The 7,942-nt window shown below is 38.1% G+C and overlaps 1 pseudogene; it reads right to left on the bottom strand.

The window, feature by feature from the left end:
* Positions 1-2,838: 2,838 nt before the first annotated feature.
* On the bottom strand, positions 2,839-6,923 carry LOC114761924 (glutamate receptor 2.9-like; annotated as a pseudogene).
* Positions 6,924-7,942: the final 1,019 nt, after the last annotated feature.

Raw genomic sequence — 7,942 nt, 5'->3', positions numbered from 1 at the left:
TGTTTTGGGAACATAAGTCCTCACAACCCATAACTCCTTGCATTGAATCTATCACTGAGGAGTCCAAGGAATTTATCTCGTTACCAAAACCATCGGTGACGATCCAAACATAGCCTTCGTTCATCATGCCAATCTCATAAGCTATGCTGAAGAGACGAATGCCAGGATTTGCGGACATGTGAACAACGAACACTCTGGTTTGCATGGTCATCAACTTGTAAAGCTCTCCTCTGATGTCTTCATCTGTGGCTGAAGGAGAGATGGCGCTGAGATATGGGATTTGAACATACGCTTGTTGCAGAGCATTAGTCAAGAAGGGTATTACCCCCTTCCCGTACTCGTTGTCTACGTAAATGGGCACTGCTTTTCTCCACCCAAAAGCTTGTACGATGGCAGCGATGGCGTTCACTTGAGATGAATCGTTTTGTGCGAGTCGAAAGAAATATGGACTCCGAAGGGAAGCAAGAGAAGGAGTCGTTGCCGAAAATGTAAGATGGGCACATGAGCTTTGTCTCCAAGACTGATCACAAAGTTAGCTTCCATTGACGTAAGGGGTCCGATTATGGCTTGCACTTCCTCGCCTTTTATGAGATCTATAGCTGTATATATGTTTCCAAAATACAAAATCATCAGTAACATGTTTGACTTCCTACATCTTGCTTCGAAGAGACGACGGCACGGGTTTGGGCAACCAGCGTTTGGCTAATAATTAACGTGATATATATATATATATATATATATTCAGATTGTATTTTTTCTCCGTTTGATTTGTTGACGCTGTGGAATGAAATTCTCTGTATTTTCTTAATGTTTGTGTCTTTGCATGTTCCTATATAAAATAAAAATAAAAATTCTATGTGATTGCACTTTTCTTAAAAGTACCAGTTACTTTTCTTGAAAAAAAAAAAACCGTTTAATATAGACAGAGCAAGTAGCAATTAACAATTTTCACACCCAACGACTGATCATTTCGGAGTAAAACAGAGCACCTAAACATTATTAGCAAATTATATATATGGACCAAATCAAAAGATTTCTTTTTTACTCCTGACCAAAAAGAAAGAGGTTGAAATGTAAAGATTAATTCCAAGAAAGGATTAGAAGTCCTGAAATTTTCTGAAATTTTCTCCCCTTCGTTCGAATTAAATAAAACCGACCGAGAAAACACACTCTCGGCGTTTTCCAACTTAGTTCGATAACTGAGAGTCAAATATTGCAATGATTAACCCCAGAAAACATAGACATAACGACAGACAGCGATCAGCTGTCCCTAATAATAAGGAGCAAGCTAAGCTGACGAAGAACAGAAGAAGCAGGCAGAAAGCAGATATATATATATATATATAGAGAGAGAGAGAGAGAGAGAACCTTGAGATGATGCAGTGATAACATCTGTGTGGGAGTCTCTGACGTGAAGGAGGAGCCTGGTGCTGTAATGAGAATGAGAGGCATAAAAGTCAGAGAGGGACATGTTGATAGAGCTCAATCCGATCTTAGCCGTTGTGTGGGAAAGATCAAGCAAAACTCCCACCTTCACCGGCACTGTTGTGTTGTTCTGTGAGACGCTCAGCTTCAAACACAGAATCACAGAGCAATAGAACACCAGGGCATCCCTCTTCTTCTTCATCTTCCGCACTAGCTGGCTTCGCTGCTCGTCCTGCAGTCACAAACGAAAGACAGATTTTATAGTAAGTTTGACGTTTGAACGAGTATGCATGTACGACACGCGTAAAGCCAAGAAGAGATTAATATTTTTTTTTTTTGCCAACGATTAATATTATTTACTGCATGTTTTTTTTTGGTCAAAATTCAAAAAATGATTTCATTGGTCGTTGCTTTATAAATGCATGTTCTTGTTTTCAGTCAAACCGTTTACTTGTATTGCTTCAATGTTCAAGAATCTGGTTGTTGCTTGGCAGTATCTATTATTCTGATGTATGTATCCTGTATAATAATTGTATCTTAAAATTGTATGGCGTAGATACATAAATAAATGTACAGAAAAATAACAATTTAGGAGGAAAAATATGAAAACGGTTGAGTTTGGGCTTATGTTCAAAACATATTCATAGGAATATTTATAAATTATTTATTGACAAATTTCTCATATCTAAAACAAAACTTAAACCTAGATCTCTGAGATATAAATTGTATAAATTCTTTCTCAATTGAATTAATCTTTGTTTGTATTTGAATGTCGTTGCTGGGACTTAATCAAAGTTTCTTTCTCGTCCGACCCAGAAATCGACGCATATATAATTTTCTGTAAGTATTAGTATTTTAATTTCATGAAAACGAGAGCCCCAGCGAAGTTATCAAAACTTCGGCCGAATTCCTGGAGGTCATTGCTTTTTCAATGCTGAGATATCGCATTTATTTATGAAGAATTCTGAGGTTCCAGGTCTCGGTCATTCTTATAGGATTATCATATGCTGTGAGGTCTATATTTCGTTTATTTCTGCATGATTGTATTCTTTTATTTATCGTCAAGTTCTATTTTTTAATTATTAGTATTTATATATAGTTTGTTTTTTTTTTTTTTAATGTTGGGTCATCCATCCATACAAAACCTACTAAATACCAGTCATTGTGACTGTAAACTATTTTTCGTTATTGGTCTAGCTACTTTGAACCAGTCCACGTAATTTTGGTCATAAATAATTTGATCCATTGGTGGAAGTCACAGTTTACACACTTACTTATATTTAAGTTAAAATATTTGTAGACTTCGTCAACAAATTAAATCTGTGAATATTTATGATAAAAGATAATATATATTGTACATGCAAAAATTCTTGGGCCAAAAAAAAATGCAAAATTCAGTTGGAAATTGATGACTGTACAATTCCGAGAACATGAATGAATATCCATGTCATGTTGAAGACTAAAAACCTAACCTTAAGTAGGCTGTATCCAGTGGCGGACGGTTATTTCTGCGTTTTGAGGCAGATAGGCATTTGGCGGATTAGCATCACCAAACTCTCCAGAAAACACCGCACCGTTTCCATTAAGGGAAAAGTCGAATTCGCCTTCGCTTGATGGACTTGGGGGACACTGTGATGTCGGAGAGGCTTCAACTGGACCCAACCCATGAGTAGGACTCGCCCTTTCCTTTTCCTGAAAGTGTGAGAGCTCTCGTCTCTTTGGTCAAAAATCCTCAGCAACATCTTTATTCTCCTCCATATTGATGCGCCGCCATTATAGCCTGACCACATGTTTCTGTTCTGGTGGAGGAATGTGACGGCGAAGATGATGAGTGATGATACAGAAGCAAGCCCTGCAATGAGAAATAAGCCCCAGAAGCTCTCAAGGCCAAGGCTGTTTGAAGAAACTAAGGCCTTGGAATCTGGGCATTTATTTCCATTCAACCATTTATTTTCTATTGTTTTCATTTTTTCGCCTTGTGTCACGTTCAAGATCGCTCTTGAAATGTCAGCTATCAGAAGAGAACCTTTTGGAAAAGCCTGCAATTCAACCGAATTTTGTTGGCAATCCAATTGAAGTAAGATAAATTGGACTGAGACTAAAAAAGGGGAAGTTCTGACAGACTTACAAAGCCAAAGCCCCCAGTTTTGAAAGTTGGATCAACTGTGGTGTACTTGGAGCAATAATTCCCAAGAAAGAGTTTTACGTATGGGATTTCATCAATCGCAGCAGCGATTCCACCATTTTCAATTCCTCTTTCAAATAATTCATGGCAACTTTCGGTGGAATTATAAATTTTGAGTTGATAATCTTGAAAACCCATGTCTTTCAAAACTTCGTACACAAAAGAACCTTCCATATAACCAACATTCAATCTATTCTTTATAAGCATATTCACATCCTTCACAGTTGGGCTAAGCTGTTCAACTGTCAAGAGCGACGTCAAACTTGCAGTATAACTTTGACTCAGAATTAGAACCACAAATATCCATATGATCACCACAAATCTACTCAAGTTGCTCACCACTCTCTCTCCTGTAAAATCATTGAATAATCTGTCATGTGTTATCCATATCCACACTAGTGATAATCATCAAAATCAGTCTAAAACTAGGAAGAAGAGTACAACTTACGATGGGCAAAAACCATGGTTGATAAAGAAAACCATAGGCTGGTGCCAATTTGATGTGACGGAGGCCCTCTGAAATGTTCGTTTATTCGGTGTTCAAGCACCCACACAACGAACCCAATAAATACAAGGAACAAGCAGTTGTCACCCAAAGATCCCAAGTCAGTGGCTGTAAGAAAGCCCACGCATTCTTCTTCCTTTTGTCTTTCACCGGAACAATCATTGTTACACCAGATTCAGTGTACGGAAAAGTGAAATCCACATGGTTCGACCTGTTTGCTATGATCGTTATATCCGCCACCGCCGCATCAAAGTTCTGTAAATCGAAACAACTTTTCATCAAGGTTTATTTGAAGGGAACTTGATGCAGAGAAAGTATCCAAACAGGATTAATTACCCCAAAATATACTTGGCTGATAAGGTCGTTGTACATTGGAGTTGTACTAATCACAGCTTCCATTTTAGGAAATGGGATGAATTCATACGGCAGGTCGTACGGCAATGCTTGCACCACAGCCCCGAACACGTCAATGCAGAGTCCTTCGAATTTGTATGATTTGTGATTGGATTAAGTGTTGCGTTCACGAATTCCTTGTAACCCGCTTTCACCGGTACGCCTACTCTCAACTTTGTTCCTTTTACAGGGATTTCCCAACCCTTTGGAACAGAGTTTGGTTCCCCTGGCCATATTACTTTCGCTAGATCCTTCTTTGATGCAGAATATGTGCTTGTGTTCGTCGAACTGAGATTTCGAACGAGTCCATTTTGTGGTGTCCAAAATCCTATTGTTCTTTGCCCATTACCAACCACGTTTGCTATCTCAAACGTTGATGCTGGCAGTTGTCCGTTAACAACATTGAACTCTCCACTCAGGCCTCTGAATTTGATTCTGGATATGGCTTCACGCAGCTTTTCCCCATTTGGTGATACTCCCAAGCTTTGAAGATCGGAAGAATTGCCTGAAGCGTTGCTCATATCGAAGCCAAGATTGCTGGTGCCGACTTGCTCAACAGCCATGGCTAAAGCCCTGGTAACATCATAAGCCCACAATCCAAACACTTTCAGATTTCTGCCAGAAAGGGTTGGATTGTCTTGAATGAACTTCCTTTTCCATCTGACTTCAAAATCATCAAGTTTTTTCGTTTTAGGAACATAACTCTTGACACCCAATACTCCTTGCATTGATTCTATGACTGAGGAGTCGAAGGAATCCAACACATTACCCAAACCATCGGTTACGATCCAAACATAGCCTTTGCTCATCATACCAATCTGTTTTGCTATGGAGAAGAGACGAGTGCCAATATTGGTGGACATATGCACAACGAACACTCTGGTTTGATTGGTCATCAACTTGGAGAGCTCTGTTTTGATTTCCTCGTCCGTGGCTGAAGGTGAAATGCCACTCATATATGGGATTCGAACATAGGCTTGTTGAAGAGCATTAGTTAGGGAGTGTATGGCCCCTTTCCCGCAGTCGTTGTCGACGTAAATGGGCACTGCTTCTTTCCACCCAAAAGCTTGCACGATTGCGTTAATGGCATTCACTTGAGCCGAATCGTTCTGTGCAATCTGAAAGAAGTATGGGTTCCCAAGAGAAGCAAGAGAAGGACTAGTTGCCGAGAAGGTTAGGATGGGCACATGAGCTTCGGCTCCAAGACTGATCACAAAGTTGGCCTCCATTGATGTCGATGGTCCTATTATGGCTTGCACTTGCTCTGTTTTGATGAGATCTACAGCTGTTCGTCATCATAATTACCGTGTTCAGAAACATGTTTGACTTTAATACTCGAGCAAAAGCTGTGATTTTTCTTTGAAATTGTTTAAATCTATATTTGCCAAGACAAACTATCAGCTAAACTGCCAGATGTTAATTGGGATAATAATGCCAGGCGACAATTTCTTTACCATACATATTATATAATTTTCAAAAGGCAGTTGCGCCTAGCAGGTTAAGCTATGGGACTGAGAAGAAATGTTTTAAAAGAAAATATTATACTCCTCCGATGTTTAATATAAGGCCCATTTAACTAATTTGATTAGATTTAAAAAATTAGATAAGTTAATTAATTATAAAAAATGTGACACGTTTTTCCTAAAATACCATAATCATCCTTCTTAATACCCTCTCTTCTTCTTCTACTTGATTATGGTTGAGAGGTATCCAAAAGGGTAATTTAGAGAAAACTGATAAATATGATAAATGAGTCTTATATTTAAGACAAAAAACAACTCAATAATTAGGTCATATATTAAATACCAAAATCAACTCAATAATTAAGTCTTATATTAAGAATCCGAGGGGTAGTAATATTCCACGAACTTTTGAGATGCTCGATACCGGAAAACTCCAAGGGCACTCGTTTTGTCTCAATTGGGATCAAAACCAACAAGAACCTATGCATGTCTGATAAGCTTATGAAGATGATAAAGCAAAGGAAGGGAAGAAGAAAGCAGAGAGAGAGGCAGAGAAAAGAAGAAGAAAACCTCGAGCAGCAGCAGTAACGACGTCTCCGTGGGAGTCCCTGACGGTGAAAACGAGTCTGGTTTTGTAATGAGAATGAGAAGCATAAAAGTCAGAGAGGGACATGTTGATACAGCTCCAACCCATCTTGGCCGTGGTCGACGAAAGATCAAGTACGATTCCTACTTTCACCGGCACAGTCGCGTTTGTCTGAGCCCCTGCTCCGATCAGGAAACAAGTAAGAGTCCACATAAGCAAGATCAGAAGGCACGCCATCTTCTTCATCATCTTGATGTCAAGCGAATCAAGCTTTGTGAAGTTAATGTGCAGGTCAAAGAAATGCGTATTTATAGTGTTTCCCGGGTACGAAACTCGGCTCGGAATTTCTCCTTTTTTCCTTCCCATCGTCTTTCTTCTTCTTCTTCTTTTTAACTATTTTTTTAACCGGTTCAGATTTAAATATTTTTAAAGCCATTATTAAAATATTAAATTATAAAAATAAATAAATAATAAATTACAGACTATATTAAAATTTAATTCTAATAGTCTGCAAATGTACTAAATGTTTTTAAAAAAAATTTTATAAGTGGTTTATAAAAAATTAAAATCTAAACTATTGAAATATGTTAATATAATAGTTAAAAAAAATAAGAGGAAGAAAAAGGATGGGAATAAAAGAGGAGATGTTCCGAAGCAATACTAAACTGGACACCCAAAAAAATAGTTTTATAGTAAATAGAGAAAAATAATTTATTCTACTGCATTTGGCATGTAGCTGATAGCTGCTATGAAAGTTCAGGGGAAGAAAAAATAAATAAAATTAACATTATATGCAAAATTTATTTTATTTATACCATGGATTATTTATGTTTGTCTTTTCAAGAGAAATTAATATTGTAAATTTTAAAAATTTATACGCGCTTTTGGCCAACAATTTATTGTTATTGTAAAAAAAAATACGCATTTGAACAGACAGTGCTAGAAATTTCTCGAACTGGGAGGTTTTGCATGTCTCTGAATACGTTTTAAAATTGACTGATCTAATTTTTTTTAAGAGAAAAACAATAACATGTCAACGCGGTTGATGACGGCGAGGCCGTGAAAGCACGGGATGGTAGAGTTCGTTAAGATCCTGCGAGGCCCAAAAGCGAGGAGAGGAGGAGGAGGTTTCATCTTGGTAAGCCATTGACCAAGTCAAACAGATTTTGGACGCGAAATAAGGGACGCATTTCATTTTAATCGTCTAGGAATTTCATAGCAAGGGGTGATCTAAACCCAGTTCCTATTCAAAGTAGGTAACTAAGTATCGAGCTTGATAGCTTAATGACACCAAGTGCTCCGATCAGGAAACAAGGAAGAGTCGACATAAGCAAGACCAGAAGGCACGCCATCTTCTTCATCATCTTAATGTCAAGCGAATCACG

The sequence above is a fragment of the Neltuma alba genome, unplaced genomic scaffold (genome assembly GCF_004799145.2).
Source record: "Neltuma alba isolate B1F8T4 unplaced genomic scaffold, ASM479914v2 tig00011151_pilon, whole genome shotgun sequence".
In the NCBI taxonomy this organism is placed as follows: Eukaryota; Viridiplantae; Streptophyta; class Magnoliopsida; order Fabales; family Fabaceae; genus Neltuma; species Neltuma alba.
This window is presented reverse-complemented; position numbering and strand designations above follow the sequence as displayed.